Genomic DNA, 19608 nt, shown 5'->3' with positions numbered 1-19608 from the left:
GAAAAGTCGTAAACTAAAAAGTTGTACATCTTTTTAAGCCGTACGAAACAAGTATAATTATAAATTTTTTGGACTAAAAGGAAGAAGTTATGGCTATTTTACTAACCTGACCTTATTAGCCATTTCTTTTATTTTAGCAACCAAATATGATGTCAGCATCCATCTCACCTCATCAAGGTTGGGCACCCAAGCATGTGGGCCACCCATGTGGGGCGCCCAGTGTAGACACCCCATTTTGATCAGACCCAGGTTTGTGTTGTTTCTACAAAACCTCGTTCAAAGAGTAAATGGGTGTCCCAAATTTGAACCCTAAGATAGGTTAGGGTCCCACCGAGGTCCCCGTAAAGTTTCGTCGAGATCCGAGCGCGTTTGCTCAGTGAACGAGCCGAGAGAAGGAGCGCAGTGTAGATCAAAAGGAGGGTGATTCATCTGAAAAGGGGGCTGTCCATGGGGGAAAAGGAGGTAAATATACATCATTTATATGTACGAGGGGTGCATAATCCCATCCGGATCAGAGCCGATTTCGCGCGCTCATCAAGTATTTGTGCGCCCATCAAATTCTGTGCGTTTATCATTTATAGGAGTGCCAATATCAGCGGCCTTTGTTTTGATATAAATGTGAAAAAATCAAAGAAAAGAGGGGAATTTTTTCATTTTCCATTCTCGTGAAAGATTCTAACAGAGGGAGGAAGAGAGATTGAAAGGGGAATTTTCAGATTTAGATCTGAGAATTTGAAAAATCGAGGAGGATCTCATTTTTTTTTCTCGTTCCAGAGAAAGAGAGAGAGAGAGAGAAGAGATCTGAGAGAAAAACCCATTTTCCCATTTTCCGATCATCTTCCCCGGTGAGATCCGACCGGAATCCGGTCAATCCTTCATCAATTTCACCACAGATTATCTTCTTCTTCTCAGCTTTCAGATTTCACATTTGAAATCTTATTTCTGAAACCCTAACCCTCGATCTGAAACTTTTCTTCTCTAATCATACTCTTCCGATCGTCTTCCCCGATCTCGTTGTTAGTAGATAAGGTTTGGGTCTTCCACTTGATTTCGAGCAAGAGAACATCATTTGCAAGCAGATCTGGGCATAATCCCTTCGCAGAAAAAAAAAGGGGCTTGGATATTCACAGAGGTAAAAGAAATTTCAGATAATGAAGCAGATTCATTTTCGCAGCTTGAATTTGCTAGTTACATTTCCTCATTAGCTCAAGGTATGAATAAGAGAAGAAGATCATTTCCCTTTGAGATTCTCCTGAATTGTCATAGCTGTAGAAACTTTGATTTGGATCTCAGATTTTAATTTCGTATGATTCAGCTCTTGATAGTTTATGATATTCATGTGATAATTCATTAAATGATGCACGATCATAATTTAGTTGAGAATTATGCCAATCTTTTCAAGATCTATTATGGTTTCCTACAGTTGCAAATAATTTCTGTTGATTTTGATTTCGATCTGGAATGATAGCATATTCAGGTTACAATCTCTCTATTATCCCTTTATTTGCTGATTTCATTTGATGACTGAGTGTGGATGATCTTAATTTTCTCGGAATCTTTGATTGGCAGCTACATCATTATTTTGATATGTAGATCCCATTTACTACTTTGGTGTTCACATCCTTCACCTTATTTCTGATAGATACAGTCCTATTTAGCACATTTTCTGCACAATATTTCAGTCCCTGTTTTGGGTGCGGTTCGTTCAGCAATTCAGCCCCTTGTTTTTTGCAAATTCAACCGCGATTCAATCTCTATTTTGTATGATATAGGGTCAGCTCTTCCAGTTCTTGTCGTAAGTGCTTCTATATTCTCAGATTTTTTTGGCTGGGTCGCACCTCCGGCCTGGTAGACGAAGCTGGAAATCCATCTGGGGGTCTGTTTGGGACTGCTGTAGCAATGATGGGGGATGCTTAGCACTGTGGCCTATGTTCTTACTATGGAAAGGATATGTTTGGCCCAATAGCTGATAATGTTGGTGGGATTGTTGAGATGACTCAACAGCCTGAAAGTGTTCAGAAGATCACAGATGTCTAAGATGCAGTTGGGAATACTACAGAGGCTACCACCAAAGGATTTGCGATTGGATCTGCCGCTTTTGTTTTTGTTTTTTTTTAGTGCATATATGGATGAAGTAGCGTTATTTGCTCGCACCTCTTTTAAGGAGGTTGATATTTCAATTTCAGAGGGTTTTATTGGTAGCTTATTGGGCTCTATGCTTATCTTGGCCTGTTCTGTCGTTGGTTGAACCGCCTAAGAGCTTGTTAATGAAGTCCGGAGACAGTTCATTGAGAGGCCTGGTATCATGAGCTATCAAGAGAAATTAGGTTATGGGTGCTGTGTTTTTATTGTGGCGTTTGCATCTTTGCGGTAGATGATAAAGCCTGGTGCTTTGACAATTATATAGCCCATGGTGATAGGGATTCTCTTTCGAATATTGGGGCGCTTCACAGGTCATCCTTTACTAGGAGCTAAGGTTATGGCTGCTATGCTTATGTTTGTGATTATGTCTGGTATCCTTATGGCTCTCTTCCTAAATGCATCCGGTGGCGCTTGGTATAAATTTTTTATTTATAGAGATTGACGCTTTTGGAGGGCGATGAAGGCGCTAGCCCAAGCCCATCCTTAGGGGACTTGCTCAGTCCGAGTAGAGCACCTCTCCTTTGTACATAGGAGACTTGCCCAGTCTCATCAGAACCCTTGTTTACGTCATTTGTGTCTCAGAGACAAGCCTTGTCTCATATAGAGAGTTTCCCCTTTAGGAGGCTTACCTAGCCTCATGTTAGAGTGGCCTCCTCTTTTAGAGCGAGTCTTTGACTTGGTAGTGTTATTAGAGAGTCTCCGACTTGGGATTTGCGATCCGAGGTAAGATCGATTCAGGATCATGGGATCCTTTTCTATCAGAGGGGTCAAAACGGCCAGTTATTAATGGAATCCCCTGTGACCAAATAGGATCGTCCAGTTCCTATAGAACCTATCACTAAAATACCCCTAGAAGGGGATAGGTCATATCCATCATTTGAGTCTCCAACAATTATTCCAATAATTACATATCCGATTTGACCTATGGACGAAACAATGAAAATAGATGGCGAGTGCCTGATCGAATTGATCGGGTCATGTCATTTGTACTCCCTCCCTGGTGTCATTAGTTAGGAGTATATCCATTCAAGACTAACTCAGTCTTATTAGAGCCTTCCTGCTTGGGATCTTAGATTGTTTTCTTTGTTCTTGGGGCACTATCTTTCTTGTTGTGGTTTGTCTCTTTGAGACGCTAGTTGCTTATTTGGGGTTTCCCCTTTAGATTTAGGGCTTTGCCCTAGTTTGTGGTATTACTTGCGTGTTCCCTTTAAGATTGAAAGCATTTAAAAGTCCAGAGCATTATTGAAAAAGCTTTAAAATCCAAAAACATAAGAAATTTGAAACTCAAAAATATTTGAAAAACATTAAAACCGTTAAATCATTTGAAGTGTTAGATTTTAGTTAAGAGAGTTCGTTCCGAACTACGTTGGCTTGATCCTCTTCTGAGGTACGTAGTGCAGCTTGGGATTTACATCCCAAGTCCAGCCAAACTTTTGTAAATAACATTTTAAATCTTTTTGAATAAGTAAACCTTTAAAACCTCATTTTCAAAAGATCTTTCTCTAAGAGTTAGGAGTTTCTCCTAGATAGAGATTTTTAGAGTTAGGGTTTTTCTTTTGATAGGTTGTTTGATTGATTGTTTGTTGTGTGCTTGTTTTAGAGTTAGGGGTCTGTCCTAGAGTTATAGGAGCGCCTCCGTCCGGTCAGTCGGCGATCCATATCGCCGAGTGATGACTAGAATAGGATACGTTAGTCCACCCTTTGTTTTCCTTAGGAAATACAGCCTAGTTACACATAGGTTGTAGGAATCACCTGCATTAGCCTAGGGCTAATCTGCATTTAGTTAGGGCATATAGGGTGTCCTAAAATCCATAATTCACTGGAATTTAAATAATCGTACAATAAACTTTAATAATTGGTCCGGTCTTTTAGATCGAGTCTAGGATAGAGGTCTAGGTGTCTTGGGCATCCTAGCTTAGAATAGGCGCGAAGAACTACGTTGCCTTGATTCTCGTGGAGGCGGGGATACGTAGGCTTCTTTGGATGAATACCAAACCATCCGAAGACTCGGGCTAATAATTTAGAGTCTTAGGATTTGTTGTGTAGTTATTGTATGATTTGATATGTTTTCTTATTTTTTTGTACTGATCCTATACCTTTAGCTATAGCTTGCATGTGTTTGCACATCAGAACTTAGATACCCATTAGGCTTGTCACTCATCACCTAGCTATGCTTAGGTGGCACATCTTTCATTTTATTTTATATGTGTTTATTATTTGTATTCTCAGGAAATGCATGCTTAGGTAGACGACTCCTGAGGATTGTTCCCATTTCACATGATTTTTACCCAAACTTCTTTGGAGTTAATGAAAATGGCATAAGAGACCAAGTGCTTGCACTCGGACGAATTGGAGGTGCTCTCGGACCTTCTCCATTCGTAACCAGGCACGAACCCATATATATTTCTGGTTATCCATTGCACAGAGGATTTGATTTTAGGGTTCCATGGCATATCCATGGATGGCGACTCTGAGTTTATATCAGGTATGTCTTGGTTTCGAGCCTTGGCTCCGGATCGAGGCATATCTCTTTCTTTTTATATCGTCACTGGTGCTATGCTATGAGGGTGGCATCCGTTTTGAGAGTTCCTTGGCAGAGCTCTCCTTCACATCGTGGATGATCTAGAGGGTGTTAGGGACCCGTTCCCTCACTCATCCTCGGATCGGGGTCCACACCCAGTTATGTGGCAGACCCACATGGGTGGGTTCACATGGACCCCTACCTTGTGGGCTTTAGCCCAATGGGTCTTATGACATGTATTTTGGGTTTTTTTCAATAAAAATTCAATAAAATCCTTTAAATTCATATTTTTTATTGATGAACCCAACCCATATGACATTTATGGTGCACCCTCAACATATGGTCGAACCATCCCCTTTAGGAAAAATAACTTTTTGGACCAAAATGCCCCTATTTGACCATTACGCCCCCAAATACGACCAAAATACCCTCAAATTGGTTCACTCTTATATGGGAAAGTTAAATGTGGAAAGTCTTCACGGTCAAACTTCAAAAAAATAGAAACTTTTTAAGATGGCTCCTTTTAGTGGGTGATACCAAACATGATCACTTAGAATCCCCTGAAAATGCCCAAAATGCCCCTGCCTCACAAAATTTCCAAATCAAGCGAAACCCCTCAGAGGTTCTAAATTTAGCAGGTTTTCAAAATTCATGGAATCACTCAAGATTTCTCAGACACAACTTGGGGGTCAAATGGGACACACTGGAAATGGACAAAATACCCATGTAGTGCAAAAATTGATGAAAAATAGGGAAAACCCTAAGAAATTCCATAAATAGCAGATTTTCCTACTTGATCGGAAACTTGAATTTTCATCTTCCGGAGGCCAATGGAACCCCCTAGAGACTTTTAGGATTGTGAAACAACTTCAAGACTCCTTAAAAATGCAAGAATACCTAATCTAATGCGGAAGACCGACTCAAGACTTGATGAAACTTCTGAATCTCTTGCTTTTCAAAATGTAGCAAAATGGGGGTGTCTACACCTACGTCGTTAATCTTGCCCGAAAAAGCCGTCAGACTTAATTCGAAGTACGCGGACCTGATCCCATCCTCTTTGGGGTACGTAGGCAACCAGACAAACCCAAGTTCGATCACAGTTTTGACACAGCCCAAACAGAACCCATCACATTACCCCTTTCGATCTTTTTTCCCACAGAAAAGCATCGAACTACGCGGACCTCATCCCAACCCTTCTTTGGGGTACGTAAGCAACGGGTTCAGTCACCATTGGTAAAACCAATAAAATTTTTCAATATCCCCACAAGTCTCCCCAACGTCCAAAACAAGATGATCTGAAGATCCGCTAAGTTGAAAACCTGAAAGGGCAGCTTATGCAAAAATTAGGATTATCATACCTATAGGAACACAACCTGAATTCCTAGCCGAAATTAAGGTATAAATGGTCCGTCAAGTTGAAAATCCACCAAGGACAACTTGATTGTTGGCAGGGCATATCTTTGGAATGACCAGTCAGAGATTTCTCTGGTCCAAAACAAAATGAGTTAATACTTCGAACAATCTAAAGGGTCTCCGGACCATGATTAAAAACCAGGGGAAGGAACACTATTTATGTGTAAGATCATTTAAACTCATCTATCTAGGGTTCCGACTTACCTAAATAAAACAAAAGCATTTGTTTCATTAAAGTCAAGTCTCGCTCCTTTCCTCCCTACATGGGAATTAAGAAGAAGAAGAAGAAATTTTGTCTTTTCCTCTCAGCTATATCCTTGCCCAGCTTAGGTAATCATATGTTGAAGAAAGGCACATCGAATTCCTTTATCTCAGAAGGTCACGATCCAACTCAGTATTTCAAGTCTTAGAAAATCAGCTCAGTACCCCATGTACAGATCTCAAAAGACCAGCTCAGTACCCCGTATACAGATCTCAAAAGATCAGCTCAGCACCCCGTGTACAGATCTCAGAAGATCAACTCAGCATCCTGTATACAGATCTTAGAAGGTCAACTCAGTATTTCGTATACAGTTCTCAGAAGATCAAGATCTAGTTTGGTACTCTGTGTACAGAAAAGAAACGTTCGAAGGAATGTAACTTTACCATATGTGGCTATCAGTATGTATCTCCTTTGTGTTTGCAATAAAATTTCTACCCTGGTCTCACCTTTTATTTAGCTTTCTCTTGTCTATGGGAACGAATACACTAGGGGCATTTTTGTATTATTAATCACAGAAATATGATTAATAACGCAAAAATACATGATCAAATCACTAAGAAACCATGCAAGGGGCATTTTGCATTATTAGCCTCTGCTAATAATGCAAAATGCTCGAATATCAAAATCAGCTTTTAAAATATTCAAAATCAAATTGTTTAAAGAACTATACTAGGGGCATTTCTGTAAAAATATCCATCTAGAATGGATGTCTATTTATACAAAAAACCACTTTTCTCAAAAGCAACAAGCACGAACAATTGCAGATAAAAGCAAACAAGTCAAAAGTGATCCACATATATATATATATATATATATATATATATATATATATATATGTGTGTGTGTGTGTGTGTGTGTGTGTGTGTCTGATCAAATACAAAATACATCTCATCCCCAATTGGGGGAACCCAAAAAAAGGGAAAAACATAAAGCAAAATACACTAATCACTGCTCTGGTGGTGGTGGTGGACCTCTCGGATCCTGCTTTGGACGATCCCAAACAAAGAAAGGGGAGGGCATGTCCGTCCTAGGCTGGGAAGCTGAAGATCCCCCTTGGGCTCCACCCCCTGAAACCTGAACACCACCTAGCAAGCGATCTAAAGAGCTGAACCCAATCCCGGAATCAAGCCTATGACGAGTCAGTGTAGACACCCCATTTTGACCGGACCCTAAAGTGCCCAAAGGTGAATAAAGTTTCCAAAACCCGAGTCATGAAACCGAATTAGAGTCAAATCCCGAAGCGTCCGAAGCTAATCCTAAAATTCCCAAAACTCGAGTTTCGAAACCGAATTCAGAGTCAATTTCAAATTCTCAAAATCGATCTCGAAATTTCTGAAAAATCTAGCCCTGAGTGGGAAAGAACCTGAAAAGTTCAAAACTCCTTCGTTTACAAAGCATTTTTGGAAAACCCGGAAAGAGGTACTGACATCGTTTTCCTTCATTCAATGTTGAAGGAGGGTGGTTTATTGAAGCGGAAATATTCCCATGTGCTTTTATTCCAAAAGAGAAATGGCGGGCTAGGAGAGTGCGCTTACCAAAAACATGGTTGTTCTCATATCATTTTCTTAGTCTAAGCAAGGCAAAAGGGGGGTATATCATCAAAGTAAAGGAGTGCCAATACCAGTTCCCATTCACAAAATGGAAGAATTTATGCCCTATTTCCTATCCCAAACCCCCCCATTTAGGATGAAAGAGTAGCCATAAATGAATTTAAGGTGGCTGTCTAAGTAGAGATAGGGGGTGCAAAATTTTCATTTCCCTTTATATAGAATGCGATTAGGGCATCGCGAGGGAGGGTGGGGCTTCTTCTTGAATTTTAACTCCCAACAGAGAGAAGGGGATTTTGCAGCCACCTCCTATCTCCATCACCACCACCACCATACACCCTCAGCCACCATCATCATTTCCACCCAAACCCACTCCAAAACCAACTCACAACAAATCCTAAGACTCTAATGCCTAAACCCGAGTCTTTAGATGATCTGATGTTCATCCAAAGAAGCCTACGTATCCCCGCCTCCACAAGAATCAGAGTCGCGTAGTTCTTCGCACCTATTCTAAACTATGATGCCTAATCCATCTAGACCTCTATCCTAGACTCGATCTAAAAGACCGGACTAGTTATTAAAGCTTCTTGTGCGATTATTTAAATTCTAATGGATTGTGAATTTTAGGACACCCTATATGCCCTAACTAAATGCAGGTTAGCCCTAAGATAATGCAGGTGGTTCCTATAACCTATGTGTAACTAGGCTGTGTTTCCTAAGGAAAACAAATGGCGGACTAACACATCATATTCTAGTCATCAGTCGGCGATGTGGATCGCCAACTGACTGGACGGAGGCGTTCCGAGCTAGGACAAACTCCTAACTTCTAGCACAAACACACATCAAGCACACAACAAATCAAGGACAAACACCTAACTCTAAAACTCTCTATCTAGGACAAACTCCTAACTCTAGAGGAATATCTTTTTGAAAACAAGGTTTTAAAGTTGTTTATTTAAAAAGGTTTAAAATGTTATTTACAAAAGTTTCACTAGACTTGGGATAAAGATCCCAAGCTGCACTACGTACCTCGTGGAAGAGGATCAAGCCAACGTAGTTCGAAAACGAACTTTCCAAACTACTCCTAAAAACACAATACTTTAGATTTTTAAGGTTTTTTATGTTTTCAAATGTTTTTGAGGTTTTAACCCTTTTTTTATGCTTTTGGATTGCAAAATTCTTCAATGTTTTTCGGATCTTGGAATGATTTCACTCTTAAAGGTAACACTCAAGCACAACTACAAACTACGGCAAAGCCCAAAATCAAAAAAGAAAACCCCGAACAAGCAACTAATGTCTCAAAGAGACGATCCACAACAAGCAAACAAGCGTCCCAAAAATAGTGAGAAATGATCTAAGGTCCCAAGCCAGCACGGCTCTAATAACAAAGAAGAAGACAACGACTCTAAAGGACCAACTCCTAAGCCATAGGACAAACTAACAGTCTATGAAATAGACTCCTAAACAATCAATATCAAAAAGTGAAAATCCAAGGGTGGGCCCAATCGGCAACCTAAAAGGAGATTAGGTTGATACAAATAAAATTTTACCTTTTGAAATTTTATCCTAAAATATTTAACCTCTCCAAAGAAGGATTAAGAGATCAAGGAATAAAACAATTTAAGCAAGTGAGTCAAATCTAAAGTGCAATGCAAGAAATAGAGCAAGAGACAAGAAAGAGTGCACCCGAGATTTTTAAAGTGGTTCGGTCCTCAAACACGAGGCCTACTCCACTCCACCAACCAAACCCGTTGATGGCTTCACTATTTGATCTTCTTAACCACGGCGAAGATCGGTGCCAATTACAATCGCTTTAACCTTGGTGGCAATCCTCACCACGGAGAGAAGGCTCCGCTTCTCCGAACACTCGCCCTTGGGATGGCTCCACGTACCTTCGCACTCGCCCAAATACAATCAAAGAAAATAGAAAATACAACTTCCCTCTTCAAGGGTAGATAGCTCTCAAGCTCATACAAAAATCCACTCTTTGAAATGATGTACAAATTCAAGCCTAGGTCTAATCCCTCTAGATATCCCAAATTGAGGCACAAGGGTGATTACCACTCTCTAATGTGTTTAGAACATGTTTAGTAATGAGAGAGATGTGTTCTAAGGCATAGAGAACACATATATATATAAGGAAAACCCAAATATGACCGTTACAGGGGCATAGTCGTAATTCTGGCAAAATCCCAAATGGTCATAATTTTGTTCCCGACACAGTGGTCTCGGAGTTCCGAGAGATTTTCTCGGAGTTCCGAGAAATTCTCGGAGTTCCGAGAATTTTTCTCGGGGTTCCGGGAATACAAAAAAAATTTGGAAAATAGCTACTGGACCATTTCTCGGAGCTCCGAGGAATTTCTCAAAGTTCCGAGCTCGGAGCTCCGAGAATATTCTCGGAGTTCCGAGAAGCCTAAATCAGCCAATATTCTATATTTTTTATGCTGATCATTTTTGGGCTTCAAGGGCTTCCAAATTTGACATAGATGGGATTGTTATTCAATTAAGGTTAGTTGTTTGGTGACTCCATTATGCCTCTAGGTGGGGTACCTAATAGGGATTAGATGTACAATCTAACACAAGACTTAAGCCTTCAAATCTTCTACTTTTGAAGCACATCTTCAAGTCTTGAACCTTTGCATGGATCACCTCCATTTCTTTGGCTCTTCATGATCTCTCCTTTAATGCTCCAAGCCTTCATCATCCTTTGGCTTCTAATGGTGTTCAAGGATGTATAAGCCTTGATCCATGCCGTTTTCCTTGATCAAGTGTTTGAAATACTTGAATCTTCAATACATGCACTTTAAACATCAAACACGTTAGAAATACAACATATTTCAACTTGTGTTTGGAATCATCAAAACATAGAAGATTGCCAAGGTGAGAACCATTGGGCTTACAAAAAGGAATGCAAGTAAGTCAAAGCACATCTAACATTCTAAGAGGGGGGATAAATGAGACTGGGCATGTCTCCTATATACAAAGGTGGGCTCCAAGTATCCCTATCACCGCTATAGCCCGATAATGTTCCCACGATCGATGGAATCTCGAAACAGAAATAGTATCTCAATGAACGTAAGGAGAATGACTCTGAATGGAGAATAAACCCGAGGAAATGTCCCTATAATCGATGGAGTCCCGAAACCTGAGTAGGACCCCTAGGATTGTGAGGAGAGTGAACTCGAAGAAGAAGAAGAAACCCTGAACCCTGTAAGCAGTAATGATCACCAAGAAAAGGAAATGCCTAAGCCACATGAGAAGTGACGAGATAAGAAGAGGGACATGAAGAGTCAAGGGGTTGCTCAAGAAACATTTCGCAATCGTCTAGACCCGATAAGGTATTCCCAAAATCGATGAGATCCTGAAATGCAAAGGGAGTCCCGAGGAACGCTAGTCCGGCCTTTTAGATCGAGTCTAGGATAGAGGTCTAGATGGCTTAGGCATCATAGCTTAGAATAGGTGCGAAGAACTACGTGACTGATTTTTGTGGAGGCGGGGATACGTAGGCTTCTTTGGATGAACATCAGATCATCTAAAGACTCGGGTTTAGGCATTAGAGTCTTAGGATTTGTTGTTAGTACTTTAGGGTTTGTGTTTGTATTTTGATAATGATTTTTCCTAGGATCTTGATAGTGTGCGTTCATTTCTTTGATTACTTACATGTTTAGCTGTAATATTTACCTGTTTGTTTACCTTGATCATATGTTTAAGTGTATCTCATTTATCTTGTTTATTGTATTTTATATATCTTGTGCAGACCTTATACCTAAAGCTGTAGCATGCATGTGTTTGCACCTCTTATGAGGATTAGATAAACAATTTATTCATTACTACTCCCCCTCAATATATGCATGCGTTATATTTAACAAGTTATAATACAAGAATGCATATGATAATAGATCTAATCAATATACAAAATTCTCCCCCTTTTGGCATAAGCAAAAGGAAGGATTAAGCATTTAAGCACAATTATATAAAGCACTAAAGACATTCAATGAAAATATGATGCTCCCCCTAGCTTCTTATCATGATTAGCCAATGAAATCAATTATATATGGCATGATAAGAGATAATCAACATAGGAAATGAATATACTAATACAAATCAAGCCTATGTTGGAAAAACAAAGAGACATTCCAATTTTAGCATAAATTTTTAGGGTATATCTTAGTATATATATAAATCCAATATAAATCTAGCCTATGACCCATAATATAATAATAGATTAGCAAGTTAAAGCTTATATTTTACTTATCATGAAAGAAAACAAGCAAGTTTAAAGTTTAGCATGATAAGCCCCCTTTTGTTTTTGAAATTCATCTTAGAATCTTATCATGAGATGATGTGTAGTTATAGACTCATCATGATAAGCAAGAGCATATATTTTTCAAGTTAAAAATATTCTTTTGAATTGTCATGCATAGAAATGAACATTTGACATAATATGGCTAACTATTATGATATATGGCATGACAGTGAAACTTATCATGAAAATACAAATATCCAAGTGAAAGTACACATGATAAGCAATCAAATCCATAGAAACTAAGATTAGCAATTTTAGTTCACTCCTATGAATGTATATCTAAAAAAATATGCAATTTTTAGCACTATTAGTGGGGATATGTTTGAATGAACAATGTGAGTATCTCACAATGATCCATGTAAACATAAAAATAGCAAAGATTAGCTCTCCTCCTTTGTATTTGTCATTGGCCTTATATAAACCATATGAAACAAGGCATGGCACAATAGGCCAAAGATATAACAATTGAATACTTGGCCAACAAACCTTATCATTGGAATGGATGATAGCACATTCGATTATCCAAGATAAGTCAAAAGCCTAAAGAATATAACACTAAGGTCTAGGCTATGGGCGTTTTGTCTATACAAAAAGGAAATGACACCAAAATAAGAACACAAGACAAGCCCGGACAACCCATATGGAGCAACCATGCTCCAAATGAGTGTACTTATCATATATGAGGTGATAACCACATTAGGAATCATATGATAAGTAACTAAGGACTAATTTACCTTTAAGCTCCCCCTTTGAAAATGAATCATGCAATGCATGAATTCAAAGGGATGTCCTTGCATAGACTCCAAAGGTTTTTGGATATATTTTTCAAAAGATGACATGTTAGACTCAACCCTTGGACTTCAATAACACTTTACTCTCGAAGTGTCGGTTTATCATGATAAAATGATAGCCATAGTCTAGCTCTATATGATAAACAAGCATAGCACAAAAGATTTTCAATCTTTGGCTCATACTCCTAAATGTGATATAATAATTTTCAAATTCAACCTTTACTTCCCTAAGTATGTAACATACATAACTAGCTAGGGAGATCACACACACATATATATTATATTCATGTTTGAGATGTTGGCACAAGGCCAAATTGTTATGTATTTTAATTAAGGTGAATGTACCATTTCCCTCTTAGAATCTAAGAAAGCTAACGGTACCAATTGAGTGACTTTTAGGATTAAGGTTTAACATCTCATACATGTAGATATTATCAAGCAAGGGGTGATAACTATAGAATATGTATATACCAATTTGAGTTCAATTCTATAGAACTAAGACATAGTGAGAATGGTCAATAAGATACCATGTATTAGAGAGACATCAATGATTCATGAAGGTGAGAGTACCTTATGAGAAATATATGATCCATATCAAGGCCTTCATGGATAGTCAATCATGTTTGGACAAGGTAAACATGACAAATAAAGTACAAAGTCCAAACATCTACTTCCTACATCCACATACCACATATGTAAAGATAAAGCATTAAGCACAAAGTGCATAAGCCCATAGGAAAACCAAAATGTGTGGGAGACACATATTCCCATCACAAGGTATAGGGTATCAACCACTAAGACGAAATATTCCCAAATTAGATACTAGATTCACAAGATGTTTTCAATTTTAATTAAATACATTAAATCTAGACAATTTTCAATTTTTCCTACACAATATATTCTTTAAGAATCTAGGGAATAGATCAAAGATTTTTAGAATATATTTATCACATGATAGAAACCACCTTGGACACATGTATTCCAATATGAGCTTTCATGACTACTTGAAGTGAATTACATATAAAATACCTATACATATTAAGGTTCATCTTAGTCATGAGATTATCCAATTAAAGCTCTTTGGAAATACACAAATTTTTAACCCATCATGATTCTTATTACATTTTATGAAAATTATTAAGCATGTAATAGAATGGGTTTGAAAGGACAACTAAGTGCAAAGTAATAAGCAAGTTTATTCACCTAGGACACAAAGATGTCTACGAAGGGATTTTCTTAGACATGACATTTAATACCTTAATTTTGCTAGAAATGATATATTGGAGCAATTCAAGTACATAATTATCTAGCAAGAGCCATATTTGTCCAAAATAGACTTTAAAGAATGATACTTTGGCATTTTCTCAAATTTTGTTCAAGTATTATTTGATTGCCAAAAATCTCCATTTAAGTTTAAGACTTTAAACCTATGGGTTTCTTTTCTTTTGGTTTTGCTAGAAAGATGTGATCATTTAACCTAACTCCTACCAACTATCAAAATGGGTTCAAATTTTAAGGATGTTCTTGAAGATTCAATTTGAACACATGGACAAGAGGTGGTTGATTTTCCTATAAGCACAATAATGGTTTTCACTTTAATGTTCTCTAGAGTGGCTTTCTTTTGTGGATGATCACTAAGTGCAAGATGATCTAAATCATAATGTATGCACTTAGAGTGGTGTTTCTAATTATGATATTCAATTAAGCTTAATATAGCAAAGTCTTATGGTGATCAAGTTTAAATGTATAGACTTTGAATTTTCAAAAAGGATTCATCATTTAAGCACCAATCATGCATAGACACATGGAATCAAACAAGAATAAGTGCATGGTATCTATACAAACAAATCTATCAAATGATATTCAATTAGGCTCATCATATCAAAGTCTCATATTAACTACATTTAAGCATATAGACTTTGAATTATAAGGAGATATATAGATACATGTTTATGGGGTACGAAAAACAACAACTAATGAGCTGTCGACACGTGGCCCCAGAAGGGCCCACCACAAATCAGACAACTGCCCAGTGGTAATTCGGTAATTGCTTGAGAGTAGGTGAACCTAAATCCACAGACTTGAGTGTCGAAGGGTCCGTCCGGAGTGCGACTCCGGGTTGTTCTTCTGACCTCGTGCGCTCTTGTGCAGGACTTCAGTTCCTTCAGTTCAGCCCCTTGGGCCCGCCAGATCAACTCTTACATCACTGCCGAATCTGTTACCAATTTTAGGCCCAACATATTGGCGCCATCCGTGGGACCCTGAACTAAAAGCTGTTCAAATCCCCTTTATAAATGGCAGGACGAAGGAGTGCCCGGGTGCCAACTGCTCGGACAGCTCGAGCAGAGGCGCCTCACAGGATTCGAAGTGAATGAATGGCCTCGCAGATAGTGGCTCCTTCAGCAATAGCGGAGCAGAGCCCCTCTCGTTCGGAACACCTTAACCCTGCTCCTACTCCGGAGCAAGTTCAAGCTCTCTTTCAACAAATGACCACTCTTGTTGGTCAATACCAGAATCTGATCCAAGCGCCACTCCAGCATCACCCAGAAGCCTCACAGCCTATGTAGGAAAGGTCGAACGCCCACAGGGGGGAGCCCGCACCTCTCAGTAGAGATCGAACCCACTACTCTACGAGGAGAGTTCATCATTCCAGAACCAGGCATGCCCATACGGAACCTCACTATCACCACAGGTCACGTTCTCGCTCAGTGCAGAGGCACCGAGCTCAGGAGGACCGTGCACCCCGAGAGAGGCCCAGAAATCATCAAAAAGGCTCGGAGAGTCACTCCGGCTCCGCAGCTAGTCCCTCTGTGGAGAGAAACAGATCAGTGGACCGAGCAGACCGGAGAGCTGATCCAATGCTATGGAGGATAGAAGAGATAGACCACCGTATAGAAGAGCTGGCAAAGGATCAAGGCCGGCCTGCTGCAAGGACGTTCTCAAGCAGACTGCCGTTCACCGGCGATGTTATGAACGCGCCAGCGTCCAGAGGGTTTAAAATGCCGACCATTCCACAATATGACGGGACCACTGACCCTGTGGACCATTTGGAGACGTTCAGAACAATGATACTCCTCCACGGAGCTTCTGATGGCTTCCTCTGTGGAGCGTTCCTGACCAAACTGACCGGCGCAGCCCGGGACTGGTATTCGAGGATCAAGCCGAACTCCATCAGCAACTTTGAGGACTTTGGGGATGATCTGGTCCGCCATTTTATGAGCAGCCGGAGGCCAAGGAAAACAACAGCATCCCTAATGGCCTTGCGGTAGGAGGATAACGAACCTCTGAAAGCATTTGTTAGCCGTTTCAACAGGGAGGCTCTCCAAGTGCCAAATTTGGATCCCTCAGCAGCCATGAATGCTCTCCTTGCAGGCACCAAATCCAACGATTTCTGCCGATCAGTTGCTCGCCAGAACCCGCACTCACTAGCGGATTTGATGGCCGGAGCCGAGGAATATATAGCCGTGGAGGAGACTCTGGCAGCCTTGGACTCAAACCGGAGGAGAACCTCTGAAGAAAAGAACCCTACCAAGCAACGTAGGGATGATAAGGCCCCCAGAAGATAGAGGTCCTCCCAGAGGAGGAAGGAGAACTTTACTCCTCTCAACACCTCCGGAGACACATACTGGCTGCGATCAGAGGAGAAGAATTCGTAAAGTGGCCAACCAGGATGATCTCTAAAGGAAACAAGAGAGACAAGTTGAAATATTGTCGGTTCCACAGGGACCACGGGCACGACACAGACGAGTGCTGGCAGCTCAAGGAAGAAATCAAGCTGCTGATCAGCCGGGGATACCTGAAAAAATATGTCAAGGATGACGGCCATAGGAGAGAACGCGAGGAGAAGAGCCTTCAGCGCCAGAGCCCTCTGCAGACACAGCCGCCTCCTGCGCGGAATCAATCTCCCCCGCCATCGAGTCCACAGCCAGAGATACACCGATCCCGGCCAAAGGGGGTCATCAACACAATTATGGGCAGACCGGCTGCCGGGGGCACATCGTCTCCTGCTCGAAAAGCTTACGCATGCCGAGTCAATGACGTGCACACATGCGGCAAAAAGGTGAAGACGGTGAAAGAAATTGCCTTTTCAGATGCAGATCTCGACAACTTAATCCTACCTCACGACGACGCACTGGTCATAACCATGCTCGTCGCGAACTGGGAGTTGAAGAAAATCCTTGTCGACAACGGGAGTTCGGCCGATATCCTGTACTATCATGCTTTTAAGCAAATGATGATAGGAGACGACCACTTGAGGCCAGCAAACTCTGACCTGTTTGGTTTCTCGGGAGAGATCGTGAAAGTAGAAGGACAGATTGAACTCATAGTCCTCGTCGGGGAGCCGCCCTGTCAAGCCTTCGAGATGGTCAACTTCTTGGTAGTGAGGGCCACCTCGGTCTACAACGCTATCTTGGGACGACCCGGCCAGAACCTCATCCGCGCCGTCGCCTTATCATATCACCAGAAAATGAAGTTTATAACACCAAGTGGCGTGGGTGAAGTCAGAGGAGATCAACCACAGTCCAGGGACTGCTATCCAATGGCACTCAAAGGCTAAAACGCCTCAGAGTCGCTGCCGATTGAGCTACTTGATCTAAGAGATGAAGCCCAGGTGAATCAGCCCGTCGAAGACCTCATCTCCATCCATCTGTGCGAAGGCGATAGTGAGAAGGTCGTCCAAATCAGCTCCTCTCTGGACAGTAGCACCCGGCGGAACCTCACCCAGTTTCTTCAAGACAATGCAGACGTCTTTGCATGGGCTCCCGCAGACATACCCGGCATAGATCCGGAGGTCAGCACGCACAGACTCGGTGTTGATCTCACTTGCAGACCAGTGAAATAAAAAAGGAGACATTTTGCCCTGGAAAGGTGGCAGGCGATCAAGGAAGAAGTGGAGAGGCTCTTGAGGGCTGACTTCATTCGAGAAATTCAATATCCAGACTGGCTGGCGAATGTGATCCTAGTAAAGAAAGCCAATGGGAAGTGGAGGACCTGTGTCGACTTTACTGACCTGAACAAGGCTTGTCCCAAGGACAGCTATCCGCTTCCAAAAATTGACCAGCTAATAGATGCAACCGCAGCTCACGAACTGCTGAGCTTCATGGACACCTTCTCCAGGTACAACCAGATCAGAATGTACGAATCAGATATACCGAAGACTTCCTTTATAACAGATCATGGGACGTATTGTTACCGTGTCATGCCTTTCGGCCTAAAAAATGTCGGGGCCACATATCAGGGGCTGTGAACAAGCTCTTCGAGAATCAGATCGACCGTAACATGGAAGTCTATGTGGATGACATGCTGGTCAAAATCCGAAGTGCACAAGATCATGTCTCCGACCTAAAAGAAACATTCCAACTCCTAAGGGAGCATAACATGAAGCTCAACCCCACGAAGTGCACCTTCAGTGTCAGTTCGAGAAAATTCTTAGGATTCATGGTCAGTCGAAGAGGGATAGAGGCCAATCCAGAAAAGATCAAAGCCGTGGTGGAGCTCACTCCACCGAGGACCATTAGAGAAGTGCAGCGGCTAACCGGAATGGTAGCCGCACTAGGGCGCTTCATCTCAAAGTCCGCAGAGAGATGCCTGCCTTTCTTCAACGCCGTCAAAGGAATTAAAACAACACCCTGGACACAGAAGTGCCAAGCCGCATTCGAGAAATTGAAGCAGTACTTGTCCTCTCCACCGCTGTTGACAAAGCCAGAGCCGGAGGATGAGCTACTTTTATACCTATCCGTAAGCCCCTTGGCACTGGCAGCCGTGCTAACCCGAGAAGAGCACAACCAGCAGAAACTGATCTACTATGTGAGCAAGGCCCTACACGACGCTAAAATCAGGTACCAGCGGGTTGAGAAATTGGCATACGCCCTGATCATGGCTGCCAGAAAACTGAGGCCGTATTTTCAAGCCCACACAATAAAGGTCCTAACCGATCAGCATCTCAGACAGGATCTACACAGACCAGACACCTGAGGACGACTAGTGAAATGGGCTGTGGAGCTGAGCGAATTTGATATCCAGTACCTGCCTAGGCCGGCGATAAAATCCCAAGTGCTGGCAGATTTCATGGCCGAATGCACCATCCAGCAGCAGAGCATCGAATCCGAAGTCGCCCAGACCCCGGTGGCAGAGAATGCCACTACAACTGGGGAGCGAGCGGAAACTGAGACCGAACCCGGAAGAGCAGAAGACATCCCTGTGCCGGCAGAACAGAGCCCATCGTCCGACCAACCGCTCTGGGAAGTATATGTGGACGGATCTTCAAACAAGGGTGGCTGTGGAGCCGGTTTGATTCTCACTGGGCCTGATAACTTTGTTCTGGATTATGTGCTAAGGTTCGGATTCCGTGCATCCAACAATGAGGCAGAATATGAGGCTCTCATTGCCGAAATGAACCTAGCAGTCCAGACCAGCACCCAAAGGCAAAAGGCGTATTGCGACTCCCAGCTGGTGTAGACACCCCCATTTTGCTACGCTTTAAAAGGCAAAAGATTCAGTAGTATCATCGAGTCTTGAATCCGTATTCAGCATTAGTTTAGGCATCCATGCATTTTAGGATAGATTTATTTTCATTATGGGAGTTTGGAAGTTGATTCGCGATCCTGAAGGTCTCTAGGGGGTTC

At 41.5% G+C, this 19608-nt stretch overlaps 1 pseudogene; it reads left to right on the top strand.

The window, feature by feature from the left end:
* The first annotated feature begins 1909 nt into the window (after positions 1 to 1909).
* Positions 1910 to 16496, top strand: LOC143882007 (pyrophosphate-energized membrane proton pump 3 pseudogene; annotated as a pseudogene).
* Positions 16497 to 19608: the final 3112 nt, after the last annotated feature.

Source organism: Tasmannia lanceolata, unplaced genomic scaffold (assembly GCF_043159265.1).
Source record: "Tasmannia lanceolata isolate RefF3 unplaced genomic scaffold, GAP_Taslan_0.1 ptg000002l, whole genome shotgun sequence".
NCBI classification, from domain to species: Eukaryota; Viridiplantae; Streptophyta; class Magnoliopsida; order Canellales; family Winteraceae; genus Tasmannia; species Tasmannia lanceolata.
This window is presented reverse-complemented; position numbering and strand designations above follow the sequence as displayed.